Here is a 17,416-nt window from a genome sequence, read left to right as displayed (position 1 = left end):
ACATATGGAACTGAAATACTGATATGCTAATTAGAAACAAAGATGAAAAATGTATCATTTTGCACATGGCTTGAATATAAACATGAAAAAACAAGGTGGTCAGTGAAAACCTCTAAGAATTTAAGGAGTTTAATAAAAAATGTTTTAAATAAGCAACTTCACTAAAAATCAGTAGTAACAGATGAGAAAACTTTTTGAAGAAAATATCAAGTCCTCCCTGAGAGAGAAATAAATGAAGATTTTAGTAAATTTAAGAATTAACCAATATTTCCAGGTGGAGAGAACAAATATTATAAAGATGTTCAATTTTCCCAAATATATCTAAGTTTTCCATTCAAATACCAATTAAAATCTCAGTGGAAATTTTTCAAATGGACATGTTTGTTCCAAACTTCAACTTAAAGTTTCCTTTGCACAGAAAGAGTAATAATGAGGGTATTTGCGATGCTGGATGATATAAAACACAGCTACCAAGTTTTCCGCTTAAAGGAATGAGATACCAACATAAGAAATGACAGAGAAACTCAGTAGCCCTGAATCTAACACATAAACACACTCATCATACCCTAAAAACCATTGGGAAAAGAAGGGATCACATAATCAATGAGGGCAAAACTGCCTGTTTGTGAAAGACAGAAAATTCAGGTTGAAACTTACTCTCTAAAATGATTCCAGATGAACCAAATAGTAAAAATAAAAATCAACAAAACACAAAGGCAAAGATTAATCTACTTTTAGGGTGAGCAAGACTTTTGATGTAAAAAATAAAATGATAAGGAAATTATTGAAATATTCAGTTATATACAAATATTAAAATTTAGTACCAGGAAAAAAAATTCCTTTTTAAAAAGAGAATTAAAGTACAGAAATATATGTAGAAATGGTACAACTCATTGAAAAATCACTAGTTTATAACAGAGGCACATGAACTGACCAAGCATAAAAGAAGACAAATGACAATTAATATTAGGAAAAGTATTTATCATCAGTAGAAAGAAATTCAAGTAAAACAGTGAAGTAACACATTTCACTCATATTTGCAAATTTAAAATTAAATATTAGTGTGTTTGGGAGAATGCTGAATCGTGTACTCTTGTCCTGTGAGGGAGTATCAACTGTTGCAAATCTGCAAAGCAATTTGATAATATATGTTAAGAATACCCATTTCCCTTCTCTCAAAAGAAAATCAGAGATGCTCATAAACATTTATATTAAGAATTCTTGAAAACAAAAACAAAAACAAAACAAAAAAGAATTCTCATTTCAATGTTATACGTGAAAGTAAACATTGAGAAATTATTAGATGTTATAAATATCTAACCTTAGGAAAATAGTTAAATTATAGGAAATCAGTAAAATGAAATGATGTGCAGTCCTGGAACATATTTTAAAAAATCATTACTTATAGGAGAAAAGCTGCTCATATTGTGAAAAAAAAAACAGGATGAAAAATAATATGATCAATACAACCCAAATTTTATGTGGAACGATGAAGTATATGCATTGAAAATGACTAAAAAGAAATTAAAGTCAAAACAAAAGTCAAACAATTCTTTTTTCTTGTCAGATTTAGGTGATGATAATTTTTCCTCTTTATGCTTATATATGTTTCTGAGCAACATTGTGAACACAAATTGCTTTTATAATCATTAAAAATAATAAATGCTATTTTTTACAAGAATTACATTGTATGTCCAAATTATCACTAAATCTGAGTTAATGGCATCTAAATTAAGAACATTTTAATGGTAAAGTTTTAATAGTATAATTTTATATGCTCAGTGGGAATTCAGTATATTATATTGATAAGTTTCATTTATAGCAAGATGCTAAATATAGACTATAAAAAGGAAATTATTTTCCAGAGATTTCAGGATAAGTAATTGTTACAAGTTTTATTTCAGCCTGAAACAACCTGGAAGCAGGATTCAGTATAGTGCTCACATCACATCGACCCACCTGTTTTTCTGTGTATGTCAACATGGCTTGGGTACCAAGAGTTTGTATTATCCATAGCTTTGTACAACCGTAATAATGGCTTTGCAGAAGTTCCGGATCAAGGCTTCATTTATAGAAATGGGAGTGAAACACATTCAGGTCCTTATGCCATTTTTTGATGTGTGTGTGTGTGTGTGTGTTTGTTGGTTTGGTGTAGTGTGTGTGTGTTTTCCTATGCAGTATTCCTTTTGAAGTTCAGAGCTTAGGCAGAGAAAGCCTGAGTTTGGCGGGTATAACTTTCAAATGCTTAAAACAGCAACTTTAATCTCAAGTTATGATTGACACCAAGCAAAATGCAGACTCCCTTTGTTCTCCAAAACACAGAGGAATGCGCGTGTGTATCGGTGATGGTGGCTGTGCACGTGTGCGTGCATGTGTGTGTGTGTGTGTGCTGTTTAATGTAGGAAAAAGGTTTGAAAAGTTCAACCGCAGACACTAATGAATTTGGCATCCTTCAAGATGTGTCTCGTAAGGAGCAATTCTAATGACAGGCCTGTGACACATGCTCTAAGGGAATGTGACAACAGTCCCAATTGAGAGGACTGCTGCTGCGGAGACCTGCTTTCAGCTCCCAAGCTCTGCCCTGGGGAGAGAAGGCTGTATAGACCTCTGGTGACCAGGCTGAGAGCTTCAGAGATGGCATCACACAGGCCTTCCAATAACAACAAAAATGATCCATGGATCAAGGTGACCATACACTGCCCACATCGGATTAGATCATTACACAGAGACAAGGTTACCTGAAGGAGAAGTAGGAAAGTTGTTCTTTCTAGTAATTTTGTTTTCTGATTGTTTTTGGAGGAGGTTCGGGCTTTTTATCATTGTCGATTTCCCCAGTAGTACTACGGTGGCTAGTGGCTACAGATGGGCACAGCATCTTTGGTTGCAACCTGCCCCCAAAGATTTATGAGGGTTACAGTAGGAAAAAAAAAAAAAAAAAGAAAGAAAGAAAAAGAAAAGAAAATGCTTTTTAAAGATGACTTGAGTCACATGGAACCTCTGTGGCCTTTTGAGCCTTTGATCATCTGAAAATAAAAGGCAGATAACTTTTGATCATACAATTGTTCATGGACCATATTATGCTTCCACTTGCTTCTAGACTCCTCTCCCCATTTCCACCTCTGCTAGTTTCTACTTCCTAACACCCCTCTTCAATGCCTCTCTCCATTATAGTTCTTTGAACATTTGGTCATTTTTTAAATTTATTTTAGTATGCAATAAGCATGTATTGAACATCCACCATGTATCAGGCATCTTAGTAGGCATCAGAGATACAAAAATTATCATCATGGCCTCTAGTCTCAAGGAGCCAACACTCTCTAATTGAGGCACAGAAAAGAAAACTAAATCACTAGTCAGTTGCTACAAAAAGCTGCATATAAATGATTACACAGTATGGTGGCTTCAACAATACACATTTCTTCTCATACTTAAGGGTCTGCAGGTCAACCGCAGGCTAGCAGGTCTAGGTTGGGTAGCTCCCTTTCAGGTTGTGAGTCAGCTGTGTTTGGCTCCAGGCTGTGGGTGGGGCTCAGATCTTCTTCATTTGTGTTTGTTCTGAGGCCCAGTTGGAAGGGGCAGCAGATTCTCCCAGGCATGCTTTTCTCATGACAGGTCACAGTATAAAGACCCAAACTAAACCACATAAGGACATTTAATATAGGTCTGCTAACATCTTGACAACTGAAGCAAGTCACATTGTTAAGCCCAATGTCAACGGAGTAGGGAAATAGATTCCATCTACTCTAGTGCGTCACAAGGCAACATGGTAGAGGGAGGGCAGGAAGACTTGGCAAAATAATCTCCCACAATCAAGTATGATAAATGGTATAAGAAGTATATCCAAGGTTTCAAGGAAGCACAGAAAAATATCTTAAAGGAGGGATATATGAATCAAGAATTGACCAGGCAAGCAAAGCCAATAGGATGGATAGGTAGGTGATAAATGGAGGGATGGATGGATAGATTGATGATAGATAAATGGTAGTAGATGATAGATAGATAGATAGATAGATAGATAGATAGATAGATAGATAGATAGATGATAGATAGATGATAGATAAAAGATGCATACATAGTTGTTACGGGGGGAAGGGGGGTTGACTTTGCACAGCATGGGGAAGCACTCTCTAGGATTTTTCTGCATCTGATGATGGAACTTGACCTTCAAAGACCAAATAGTCAAGAAGGAAAAATGGATGCAAAGTAAGGGAGATCAAGAGCAGATTGGAAGCCACAGACACTGAATGTTTGTGTGCAAAGATGGACTGAGATATGTGTCAGTTCTTGTCGCATTTGCATTGGGGACCTTGATGATAGAGGTAAACGTACACCTGGCCCAGAGCTCAGGGAGGATCTGGAGAAGGCAGAGCAGGTGCGGGCTCAGCTGCCACTTCACACCAAGGAGGCAGGTCAGCACATCAGCAAAAATGTGTGCGAGCTACAGAATGACTCTTGCTTCCCTTCTGTCCTTCACATCTCCCTATGGCTCACCCTAACCAGAAACATTAAAAGAATAAGAAATAAAAGGAGGTGGAGGAGGAGGAGGAGGGAGAGGAGGAAGAAAATTGAAAACCTGGGACATGTAGCTGAGCATAGCCTAGTCGATACATTACACAGCCAACACAAGGGAAATCTAATCCAACTACTAGAAAGAGTAAATTAGAAAATGCTTCCTGGGAAGGTGATATTTGAACCAAATCTTTAAGGGTTAAGCAGGCATTAACCAGGAAGGAGGAATAACCATTTAGGCAGGTACAATGCATGAGAGAGGCTGAGACTCAAGAATATGGAAGGTCCTGGCATGGAAGCACGGTAGCCAACGCCTGCAAGAACACGTCGTAGCCAAAGTTGGGTTTCCCTTGCAGCAGCAAAGGAGAATGCACACCAGGGGTGTGATGGCACGTCTCAGGGAAAGAGCTGAAAGTGGCTGGTTATAAAAAAAAATAGAAGTTGTGCACATGCCAAGGAGGTTTAGGGACGAAGGAGTCAGTTCTCATTGGCTGTTTTTGAGACATGTTAGCATTGTTACAGACTGAATCATTCTCCACGCACCCCCACCCCCCCATCCATGTGCTGAAGTCCTAACACCCAGGACGTCAGAACGTGACTGCATTTGAAGATAGGGCTTTAGAGTAGGTGACAGAGGTTAACAAGGTCCTAAGGGTTAGATCCAGTAGAACTGGTGTCAGAAGAAGAGAAAGCAACACCAGGGATGGAAAGCCACGTGAGGGCACTGAGGGAAGGTGGCTACAAGCTAAGGAGATGGGTGTCTGGAGAAACCAAGCCTACCAACACCTTGGTCATGGACTTCCAACCTCTGGAAGAACTGGGAGAAAACAGATTTGTGCTGTGCAAGCACCCCACCCCCACCCCCCAGTCTGTGGTATTTTGTTACAGCAGCTCCCACAGACTAATACAGCTACCCCGGGAGCTTTCGTCTAGAAAACAGGAACATGAGAGCAGAGCTAGTAAAGAAGCAGTTGGAAGAAGGGGTATGTCATTATATTTTGCAGTTGCAATGTCTTTGTCTTTCTCTTGTTCCACGTGGTCTCCAAGTCTGGATATTTTTATATCCTGTGAGAGTTGTTTGTGTTTAGTTGGGAACATCACGGCCTACCTGTCAGCTACCAGCTGCCGGAGCCGATCTCCGCCTTCCCATTGGCATATGCGGAGAGCGGTCTCACTCACTGATCCAGAAATTACACGGAGCCTCCAGTGCTTATTTTGTTGAATCCAGATGCCTTTGCTCGGTTTCCCCAGATTCCCAGCCTGGCCTCGCGCTTCCGAGTTTCTGTTCTTCCCTCACGTTCCCCAACACTTGTGCTGTTCTCCCCAGACTTTCCCTTCGCCCGCACCCACAGACTGTCCTCACACTGGTCTCCCCTGCTGGGGGTGTCCCCAGCACATCCTCCCCCAGAGCCAACATACCTCCCCAGATCCTCCAGGAGGGACTCTCCCATTACTCTAGCCACGTCTTGCCATGTCTCCTTCCTTCGAACGCCTAGGAAACATCACAGCAGTAGGCCCTGTATTGTGCTTTGCTCCCCTGTCTCCCCTGTGTCTCTAACAGCACTGTCCAATCCCCGAGGGCAGGGGCCCTTTCTAGAAGCTCTTTTGAATTCAGTTGTAGGTAATTACATCATAGTCCTCCAGATACCAAGAGGTGTGGTTGGCTTATTACATGATAGTTTTGTTTCCTTTGTAAACTGGGACCATATTATGACATCGTCACATCTCCTCTGCTGCCGGGATGGTGTCCTTGACTTAACTCCTGTAGTCCGCCAGCCAGCCAGCCGGCAAGTATTTTTGAGGGACTATTTTTGTGCCCAGCACATGATGTTTAAGCCAAGTCCTGAAGGATACGCAGAAATAAACCTGGTGAGGGGGTGGGAGCCCTGGAGAGTTTTGTGCATGTGGGCAGCCACGAAGCCTAGAGCGGAGGCCACGAAACCTGTGTGTGATGGCCTGAAACAAGTGGCCAGTGTGAAGGGTGTGATGCCCCAGCCCAGAAGACCTCGACGTGAGCCTGGAGATGGGGGTGGGTCTTGTGACTCGTGTCGCATGGCCTGGACTTCATTGTCAGGGTGGAGAAAGCAGGGAGCCTCTGATGAGTGCTGGGGGGGTGGGGGGCAACAGGGAGCACTTTGCAGGAGCAGAGACATAACAGCTGATACGTGTGGTGTGGTTCAGAGCCAGTGAGACTGGAGGGAGAAAAGGTCCCTAGAAACTGGTAGCCTGGGGCACCCGGTGGCTCAGTGGCTGAGCATCCACCTTTGGCTCAAGTCAGATCCCGGGGTCCCGGGATTGAGTCCCACATCAGGCTTCCAGCAGGGAGCCTGCTTCTCCCTCTGCCTGTGTCTCTGCCTCTCTCGCTGTATCGCTCATGAATAAATACATAAAACCTTTCAAAAAAAAAAAAAAAAAAGGAAAGAAAAGAAACTGGTAGCCTGAATTCTGAATTCGGGTCATGCAGATGGTGAAAAGTAGGTGAGTTCTTGAGAAAGTTCTGTTCAACGGACTGTCACTGTCTCAGGCAATTTTTACTTTCAAGCATTACCAGTTCCTAGGTATTTATATTCACCAAATCCTACTTTGGTTATGGAATTAAAAGCAAGTTCTAGATTTAAAAAAAAAAAAAAGAGGGGGGTTGGAGAGGTGTTTACTCATTGCCCCGGGTGCCGGTTGTATGGCTGTCCTCACTCTGTCAACATCAGGGAGCTGAATGCTCCGGGCGACGTTTCTCTAAGAATATGATGCTTCGCTCAAAATGGGGCAGCCCAGCGGTTTAGCACCACCTTCAGCCCGGGGCAGGATCCTGAAGACCCGGGATCGAGTCCCACGTTAGGCTCCCTGCATGGAGCCTGCTTCTCCCTCTGCCTGTGTCTCTGCCTCTCTCTCTCTCTCTCTCTCTCTCTGTCTCTCATGAATAAATAAAATCTTAAAAAAAAAAAAGTGTCAAATGATTGACCTCAGATATGTCATCCAAGTCTAGTTTTATAGTTCCTTCTAACTTTTGGCATCCTTACCTGGCGAAGTTTCATAGACACCTTCCAAGAACGACTTCTGCTGTTGGTGTTTTCCAGCTACTGGTCCCAACTGGCCCGTTGGAAGGGGACGACCGTGATCTGCCCCTGGTGCTGTCCTGTTCCGTAAGCTGGATGCAGCCCCGGCCCCCCAGCCTCCCTGTTTGGGCAGTTGGGGCCTTAAAGCAGGTGGTGAGGAACAGCACGGAGGCACCCCTTGATTCTGGCCCAGGCGTCAGGGGCACAGCTGAAGGTCCAGAGTCAGGCCCGAGTGAGCAGGGCTTTCCTGGGATCTCAGACAGCCTGGCCTCGGCTCCCTGTCTCACGTGGGCGTGGACGTGGCCTGCCTCCTTTTCTTTTTTTTTAAGATTTTATTTATTTATTCATGAGAGATACAGAGAGGCAGAGACACAGGCAGAGGGAGACGCAGGCTCCCACCTGTGGGAGCCAGACATGGGACTCGACCCTGGGACCCCAGGATCAGGCCCTGGGCCGAAGCCGGTGCTAAACCACTGAGCCACCCAGGCTGCCCTCCTTTTCAAACTAGACCTCTCACCAGAATTCCCAGCTGATTCTCGAAGCTTCCAACACGTTCCCGCCCCTCATGTGGACTGTCCAGCCCTCTCCTGTGGCGCCCACACAAAACTTGTGACCTCAGGGGCAGCAAGGTGCCTGCAGAGCCCGGAGCACCTGTGCCCCCCCCCCAGCGAAGCTGGAGGCCTTGAGCCCCGTGGCCGCTTTTCTCTTTCGCTGGGGCCTCGGGCTGTGCTTCTTCCTCCTTCGTCTTTCACTGGCCCTGGGCTTTGGGTGTCCCCCTCCTTGTTTTGGCCCCAGAGTGCCCCTCCTGGCTGATGTCACCCTCGGCCGCAGGTAGTTCTAACCCCGGCGCAGGCATCTCAAGTTCAGCGGCTTTCTCCGTGGCCCCCCGGCCTTCCTGGCAACCCCGCTGTGCCCCCACCTTTCCGGGGCTCCCCCCAGGCCGGCAGAGTGATCACCTGCTAAACCCACGGATTAGCACCCTCAGGACTCTCTCCCCACCTCCGTTTTCTCCCTTGCGCCCCTACAGTTGTCCAGGTAGCGGTTCTACCCATAGACTATCTTTCAGCCCCTTCTAGACACCGTGGCCAGGGGGACCTGCCGGGCCCCCATCTGTCGGCCCCCTGCCCCCGTCCCCTACCCCGGGTGGTGTGTGCAGCTGCTGAGGCCCATGAGCTGCAGCCCCTACTAGGGGAGTGAGCTACTCTGACTTGGGGTCCCCGATGCCCGTGCCCAGGCCTACCTTGTCGCTTACCTGTACGGTGGCTTCCCGACTGCGCTTCCCGACTTCAGGCTTGTCTGCATTCCTGCTTTAGTCTCCATTCCCCAGCAGTCACCGTCTAGGGCCAGAGATGCTGTAAAATCTTTCGTGGCTTCCTACTGCCAGTTTCCAATAGGGAATGCAGTGTCCTTCCTTCTTTCCTCAGCTGCAGGCTACTTCTCTCTCAGCTCTATCATCCCTTTGGCCTCTAGAAACTTCCCTCTGGGGACGCCTGGGTAGTTCAGTGGTTAGGCGCATCTACCTTCAGCCCAGGGCATGATCCTGGAGTCCTGGGATCAAGTCCTGCCTCGGGCTCCCTGCAGGGAGCCTGCTTCTCCCTCTGCCTGTGTCTCTACTTCTCCCTTTCTGTGTCTCTCATGAATAAATAAATAAAATCTCTAAAAAAAAAAAAAAAGAACAACTTCCCTTTGAAGACCATGACTCAGTCATGTTCTTAGAACATTTACTATATGTAGCATAACAACATTAATATACATATGATATATACAAGTTATATATAATATTAATATGATCAAAATAGGTAACTATATTTAATGTGATGTGCATATATATAATGTGATATGTGTACACAGGAACATATATGTACATATATATGTATAGGAACAGGAAAGTCAAAGTAATGTTTCATGTCAGGCCCTGCCACATAAATCAAATAAATCAAAATCATAATTAAATCAAAATCAAATTAATGCACTTTTAAAAGTGAGGATACATCTCCTGAGGAGCTGACTTAAGGAAATGTGTGTTTTGTTTTGTTTCTAATAGCAGGTGGAGGGTGGAAGTGATAGGAGGGTAAGTTGCTGTAGACCTCGGGGACCCCAGTGACTGACAGCCATGTGGTGCAGGACTTCTCTGGCACAAAGGAGCATTCGCCAACTCCTGGTGCTATGGCGCAGTTAACTAGAGAGTTAAGTACACGCTGTAGATCTCCTCCTGAAACTGAATGAAACCAAAGGTTGGCTGGCCTCTGATTCTTATTCCTTGCCCATTAAGAACACTTACTCTTTCCAGGGCATCACAAAAAAAATCCTGTAATTCTCATTGCTCTCAATTCTGTAAGTTTTGTCCATGCATCTCATCGTCAATGCCCAGTCCTACCTGCTTGCAGCTTACCAACTCCCAAACTTCAGCATTATGGAAAGTAAAGGGGGAAATATATCTGTTTATCACTTCATTTTATTTTTTTTAAGATTTTATATATTTATTCGTGAAAGACACAGAGAGAGGCAGAGACATAGGCAGAGAGAGGGGCAGGCTTCCTGAGGGGAGCCCGATGTCGGACTCAATCCCGGGACTCCAGGATCATTCCCTGAGCCGAAGGCAGATGCTCAACCACTGAGCCCCGCAGGTGTCTCTGTTTATCACTTTATTTTCTATGCACCCATATAGATGATTAAGTTAAAAAAATGATTAAAACAGCAAGCTTATCATTCCATCTCAGTGAGTCTACACCATACTTAAAGCCAGGAACCGACCTTCCTAATCTTTGTGTCCTCAGAGATTCGAGCCACAGTTTCCATAGTTGAGCACGGAAAGTGCTTCACAAATTGTGTCACGTAGCTGTGAGCTACTGAGATCAGGTCACTTAACAAGAAGAATGTGCCTCACAGAGAAATCCAGCCATTGAACAAATGTTTATTAAGTGTCTACCATATGCCACACATTGTTCTGAAGTGGTGATAAAAATGGGGTAAGTTCCTCTCTCATGTGACTCAGGTTCACATGCAGGAAACAGATAATAAACAAGTAAACAAGCATATGGTTTAATTTCAGAGTTATATATAAAGAAATGTAACATTTAAAGCACCTGCATATTCTGTAAGAGCTGTGAATGTGTTGTGGGGGTTTCAGGACCACTTTCCTGGACCATCTGAGTTTCTCTTTCAACTGTGTGGTAGGGCCACGTGAATCCCCACCTTGGCCTCACCTTCCTGTGAGGAGGCCTTGTCTGCTCCCCCAACAGCCTTCCTTATACTTGTGCCATTTTTTTCCTTCGGTTTCTCTAGGATCAAAACTACTAAGCAGGAGGGATCCCCAAATGCACCAGATCCTACATGTCCATTGAGCGCTCATCGACAAGGGTCAAATTACACAACCTCTCCGACACGGCCATTTGAACAAGCAGAAAGGCAGCTGTGTGCACTGTGTGTCTTAAAAATAGCAATAAACTGGGCCCGTTTTCCATGCAAATGTTAATGCCTAACTTATGTGTGGTCACCTGTGGCCTTCTCAAGATTTCCCATCTGCCCAAGAGTGGTCCTTGACAAAACATTCAGCTGAAAATCACTGCTCCGTTGTAAACATGTTGTTTGCTAAGTCATAAGAGTTCATGAACCAAAGTTAGTTATTTTATCAACTAAGTAGCCTATGTTTTCCATGGGAATTCCTTTATTTTCTCAGGCTTGTCTTCAACAGACCTTTTGCTACCTACACAGAGATAGTTCTTGAGACCCGCTTCCTGGTGTCTGCCTTTATAGCTCTTTCCTTTATAACAAGCAGTCATTATTACTCTTTATAATACCTCTTAAATTTATCTAGTGCATATTTTCAAGTGGCTTCTTGGAGCTCTAAGTACTTTATGGTTTATTATTTATATCTACTTATTGATAAATATCACACTTTATAATTTTAAGGGGCTTTCCAATTTTCTCTCTAATTACTTATCCCCATGCCCCACTCATCCCAGTAAACATCTCCATTTTGAAGCGAATAAGGAGTCCCATAGCTGGTAGAAGGAATGTTTGTTTAGAACTTAGGGGCCTCGGGCTTGCTAGGGACAGTGGCCTCCTGCTTCTCAAGTCTGACTTAGAGGTAACATTTGAGTGCTCCAGTGACAAGAACTCATGTTACATGGATCCTCGGATCACCATCAAACCCTTCCTTGACTAACGCTGCCAGGTTTTAATTTAAACCAACTGTCAGTTTTATGTTTCAGGTAGTGATTTGTGATACCTATGTCCTTTTGGCTTTGGAGGGTTTTCCCCTCAAGGCAAAAGAGAGCCCTGGAGTCTGAGAGAAGAGGATTGTTCCATAGTCCACTCATCCAGGCTCCTTTCTGGAATGCTGCTCTGGGCTTGCTCCTATGAGTCTACTTCACTACTTTGCCTCCATTTTGACCATAGAGACCTTTCCTGGGAGGCTGATGAGGCTGCTCAGAGAAACTCTGTGCCTTCAGCTTGATATCAGCTCTGGAGAGAAATGTATCCATTTGCACACAGATGTGCCAACTTTATTGAGCACTTACTGTGTGCCACTCACTGAGTATACTAGGAATCCATCTCTTATAGATCTCGGCCATTGCTTTATATTTACCTCATTCATGTGTTCTGTCTATGTTCTTTTTGTCTTTTGTAGCAATATGATTTCTTTTTTGGTTTGTTTGTTTTAAGATATTCTTTATCTATGAGAGACACAGAGAGAGAGAGGCAGAGACACAGGCAGAGGGAGAAGCAGGCTTCCTACAGGGAGCCCGATGTGGAACTCAATCCCAGGACCCCAGGATCATGAATTGAGCCAAAGGCAGACACTCAACCACTGAGCCACCCAGGTGCCCTGCAATGTGATTTCTTATTTAAACCTGGCAGTTCTTTGTATCTGCTATGGCTTGAATGTTTGTGTCTTCCAAAATTCATTTATTGAAATCCTAATGCCCAATGTGATAGTAATAGGGGATGGCGTCTTTGGAAAGTGATGAGGTCATGAGACTAGAGCCTTCAGGCATAAGGTTAGTGTTCTTATAAAAGAGACCCCCTCCCCCAAGAGATCCTCTGCTCCTTTCACCATCTAAGGACATAGCAAGAAGGTGCCAGCTATGAAACAGAAAGAGGGGTCTCACTATAAGGGCCATGCTGGCACCTTGACTTGCCAGTGTCTAGAACTGTGAGAAATCAATTTCCATTATTTATAAATCACCCAGTCTGTAGTATTCTGTTTTAGCAGCCCAAGTGGATTAAGACAATATCTAAAAGTATCAGCTAAAGAGATTTAATGTCCTCGGGGCCTCTATATTCCAAGATTGTTCTTTTTGGATGGGACTCTAAGAAGCAGGATAGAATTTGGTAGTATCCCATCCTTCATCATAGAAGGAATCTGTATTGCCTGGCCCTACATCTCTAGCACACTTCATATTGTACACTTCCATTGAAATACTCTCTTCTACTTACCTTTGCAACATAAATGTCAAAGTGCAAAAATAAGGTATAGAAGTCAGAAAAAAAAGTTGGCATTTTTAATGTTGCATTTAGAAATTCAGCTTTTAGGGTAGCCCAGGTGGCTCAGCGGTTTAGCACCATCTCCGGTCCAGGGTGTGATCCCGGAGATCCGGGATCGAATCCCACATCAGGCTCCCTGCATGGAGCCTGCTTCTTCCTCTGCCTGTGTCTCTGCCTCTCTCTCTCTCTGTGTCTCAATAAATAAATAAATAAATAAATAAATAAATAAATAAATAAATAAATAAAATTTATAGAAATTGAGCTTTTAATTCTAGAAATTACCTGAAACATAAGTAAGGGCACACATAATTTACCCTTGAGAACATTTTTGGGAGGCTCATATCTAGAAAGGTCAAGATACCTGGCTCAGTCTCAGCTCACTCCTGTATTCCCACATTGCAGGCATTTTTCAGCCTTCTCTCCCCAAGTTTTCATAATTAGCTAAAAATTCAATTTAGGGGATCCCTGGGTGGCGCAGCGGTTTAGCCCCTGCCTTTGGCCCAGGGCGCGATCCTGGAGACCCTGGATCAAATCCCACATCGGGCTTCTCGGTGCATGGAGCCTGCTTCTCCCTCTGCCTGTGTCTCTGCCTCTCTCTCTCTCTCTCCCTGTGTGACTATCATAAATAAATAAAAATTAAAAAAAATTTTCAATTTAAATAGTTAAAAACATATATGGAGGAATATAAGGATTTGAGGTAAACTAAGTTTTTGTTGCTAATCTTTGCCAATTACTGCTACAATCTTTTTGAAGAAAATTTCCCTGCAAACCAAATTCAGTAATAATCAGGGTTGCTAAAAATCAACTCTTGTTGTAGATTACCTCAAAAAAAAATCATTCCCCAAAGTGCTTAGACTGTCTAGTTTCAGCTCAATTTTCATTTGAAATAAAGTTTTGAAAGGAATTAGTAAATACTGGTTGCCAAAACATAACCTTTTAGTCAATTTTTCATTAATTTACTCTATTTTTTATGTTTATTATTATTGCATGAGAAAAGGTAAGGTTTAGGGCACTGGGGTGGCTAGGTTGGTTAAGCATCCAACTCTTGATTTTGGCTCAGGTCATGATCTAAGAGTCATGGGATCAAGCCCCATGTTGGGCTCTGCACTCAGCACAGATTCTGCTTGAGATTCTCTCTCCCTCTGCCCCTCATCTAGTTCATGCTCAATCAATCAATTAATCAATCAATAAATAAAATCTTAAAAAAAAAAAAAAGAAAAAGCATAAGGTTCATTGCACTAAATACTCCTTACAACTCATGCCTTGCCTGGGTGTGCTGTGAACCACTGACCACAGTGAAAGCACTGGATCACACTGTGGAGCAGTGGAAAGAATGTGGGCCCACGGGTTGGTGTAGACTGAATCCCCACATCGGTCATTATTGCACTCTCTGTGGGCAAGCTGCTCGGACTTTCTGCGTGTGAACTTTTTCAACTGAGAAGGCAATGGCACCAGTTTCTCCTGCCCCACAGTGTTGTTATGGGGATTGCATGAACTGCTAAATGTGAAAAGGTCCTGAAATTTAGAATGCAAGCAACATGTAAGGAATTCTCAGTGATGTCAGCTACACCAACTGAATGTGTGAATTAGAATTAAAAGTGAGTTGTTGTGGGCTCTTTTCCATATATTTGTTAAGGAAACTATGTAAAGGAATTGTGGGAATGAACTGGTCCTTTCCCCCAAAGTTCCAATAGTTGAAAAATAAATTTATTCCTTTACTTAACATTTATTAAGTACTAGCTATGGGGAAGTTATTCTTTTGGGTGGATTAAGAAGTGCAGAGATTAATCCCCATGGATTTAGAGTCAAAGACTTATCACACAATATGTAAATGTTAGAAATAAGACATCTTCTTTCTAGTCACTCACCTTTATAACCCAACTTCAGCACACACAACAAGCAAGTGTAAGACCCTCAATCTGTTAATCTTAGTGGAGTTTGGACAAGTTCTAAGGTCTTGCCTCAATAGCTTTCTCATTATTTAGGTCCCTAGACTAAAAAGGGAGTGGGGAAAATAGAAATATTTAATGGTTTGATTCACTTCCATTCCTTACACCTGTGGATCTGTAATTCATTTCCCTATAGGAATAGCTGCATGTACTGCAGCACTGGCTTCTGATGCTAAGAATCTATTTATGGATAAGCAAATGCATTATGGTTATACATTAGTACTTGCCTCATAGTTTAGCCCTGATTAGAAATTATATACAAGTATTCAACAAGGTGGGTATAGAAGGAACATACTCTAGCAGCAGAAAGACCATACAGGACAAGCCCATAGCTAACATCATACTCGATCCTGAAAAGCTAAAAGCTTTTCCACTAAGATCAAGAACAAGACAAGGATATTCACTCTCACCACTTCCGTTCAACATAGTATGGGAAGTCCTAGCCAGAGCAATTAGGCAAGAAAAATAAAAGGCATCGAAAATGGAAAGGAAGGGATCCCTGGGTGGCGCAGCGGTTTGGCGCCTGCCTTTGGCCCAGGGCGCGATCCTGGAGACCCGGGATCGAATCCCACATCGGGCTCCCGGTGCATGGAGCCTGCTTCTCCCTCTGCCTGTGTCTCTGCCTCTCTCTCTCTCACTGTGTGCCTATCATAAATAAATTAAAAAAAAAATTAAAAAAAAAAAAGAAAATGGAAAGGAAGAAGTAAGACTGTCACTCTTTGTAAAGGACATGATCTCATATAAAGAAAGCACAAAAGACCACCAAAAGTTCCTCTAAGAACTTGGGGATCCCTGGGTGGCTCAGCGGTTTGGCGCCTGCCTTTGGCCCAGGGCGCGATCCTGGAGTCCCGGGATCGAGTACCACGTCGGCCTCCCAGCATGGAGCCTGCTTCTCCCTCTGCCTGTGTCTGTGCCTCTCTCTCCCTCTCTCTCATAAATAAATAAATAAATAAATAAATAAATAAATAAATAAATAAATAAATAAATCTATCTTTAAAAAAAAAGTTCTCTTAGAACTAACGAATGAATTCAGTAAAGTCGTGGGATACAAAATCAATATACAGGAATCTGTTATGTTTTTATACACTGATAATGAACTATCTGGAAGAGAAATTAAGAAAATAATTTTCTTTGAAATTGCATCAAAAAGAATAAAATACCAGGAATAAATTTAACCAAGGAAGTGAAAGAGCTATATGTAAGACAATGATGAAAGAAGTTGAAGAAGACACGAATAAATGGAAAGATATGACACACTCATGGATTGGAAGAATTATTATGTAAAATGCCCAAACTACCCTAAACAATTTACAGGTTCAATGAAATCCCTACCAAAAAGTTCAGTGGCATTTTTCACAGGAGCAGAACAAACAGTCCTAAAATTTACATGGAACCACAGAAGACACCAAATAAAGCAATTTTGAGAAAGTAGAACAGAGCTGGTGCCATCATACTTCCTGATTTCAAACTATATTACAACACTATAGCAATGAAAACAATATGATAGTGTCCCCAAAACAGGCACATAGATAAATGGAACAGGATAGAGAGTCCAGAAATAAACCCACACATACAGAGTTAATTAACTGATGACAAAGGAACCAAGCATATACAAGGAGGAAGAGTCTCTTCAATATATAGTGCTGGGAAAACTGGACTGCAACATGCAAAAGAATGAAACTGGACCCCTACTTTATACCATACCCAAAAACTAACTCTAAATGGACTAACGATTTGAATATAAGACCTGAAACCATAAAACTCCTAGAAGAAAAAAAACATAGGCAGTAGGTTCCTTGACATTAGTCCTGGTGATGATTTTTTTGGATCTGATACCAAAAGCAAAGCCAAAGAAAAGCAAAAGTCAGTAAGTAGAACTTCATCAAACTAAAAAGTTTCTCTACAGCAAAGGAACCATCAACAAAATGAAAAAGCAGAGTACCAAATAGGAGGAAATATTTGCAAATCATTTATCTGATAAGGCGTCAATATTCAAAATACAAAAAGAACTCTTACAACTCAATAGCAAACAAACAATCTGAATAGACATTTTTCCAAAGAAGATACACAGAAGGGAAGCAGGTACGTGAAAGGATGCTCAGTATCACAAATCACCAGAGAAATGCAAATCAAAACCATAATGAAATATCATTTCATACCTGTCAGATTGGCTATTATCCAAAAGATAATAAATAAGTGTTGGAGATGATGTAGAGAAAAGGGAGCCCTTGTGCGCTGTTGGTGGGGAAGTAAATTGGTGCAGCCACTGAGGAAAACAGTATAGAGGTTTCTCAAAAAAAGAAAGAAAGAAAAAAAAAAAAGAACTACCATACGATCCAGCAATTCCACTTTGGCGTATTTATCTGAAGAAAATGAAAACATGAACTCAAAAAGATGTATGCATCCCCCTGTTCA

At 42.4% G+C, this 17,416-nt stretch overlaps 1 protein-coding gene and 1 long non-coding RNA gene across 4 annotated transcripts in view; one reads left to right on the top strand and one right to left on the bottom strand.

Moving 5' to 3' along the window:
• Positions 1 to 17,416, top strand: part of CELF2 (CUGBP Elav-like family member 2) — an 814,024-nt gene that overhangs the window by 477,167 nt on the left and 319,441 nt on the right. The gene's annotated exons all lie outside the window — the stretch shown is intronic.
• LOC102152820 lies at positions 965 to 6,168 on the bottom strand. 2 transcript variants are annotated; one of them, XR_005355324.1, is made up of 3 exons: positions 5,929 to 6,168; positions 2,739 to 3,023; positions 965 to 1,126 (listed from the first exon to the last, which is right to left on the bottom strand). It is a non-coding gene; the product is annotated as an uncharacterized LOC102152820 (long non-coding RNA). The 2 variants fall into 2 exon arrangements; XR_005355325.1 differs by having other exon boundaries at positions 2,739 to 2,888; positions 5,929 to 6,164.

Source organism: Canis lupus, chromosome 2 (assembly GCF_011100685.1).
Source record: "Canis lupus familiaris isolate Mischka breed German Shepherd chromosome 2, alternate assembly UU_Cfam_GSD_1.0, whole genome shotgun sequence".
NCBI lineage: Eukaryota > Metazoa > Chordata > Mammalia > Carnivora > Canidae > Canis > Canis lupus.
The sequence above is the reverse complement of the archived record's forward strand: the minus strand, read 5'-3'. Positions and strand labels throughout refer to the sequence as shown.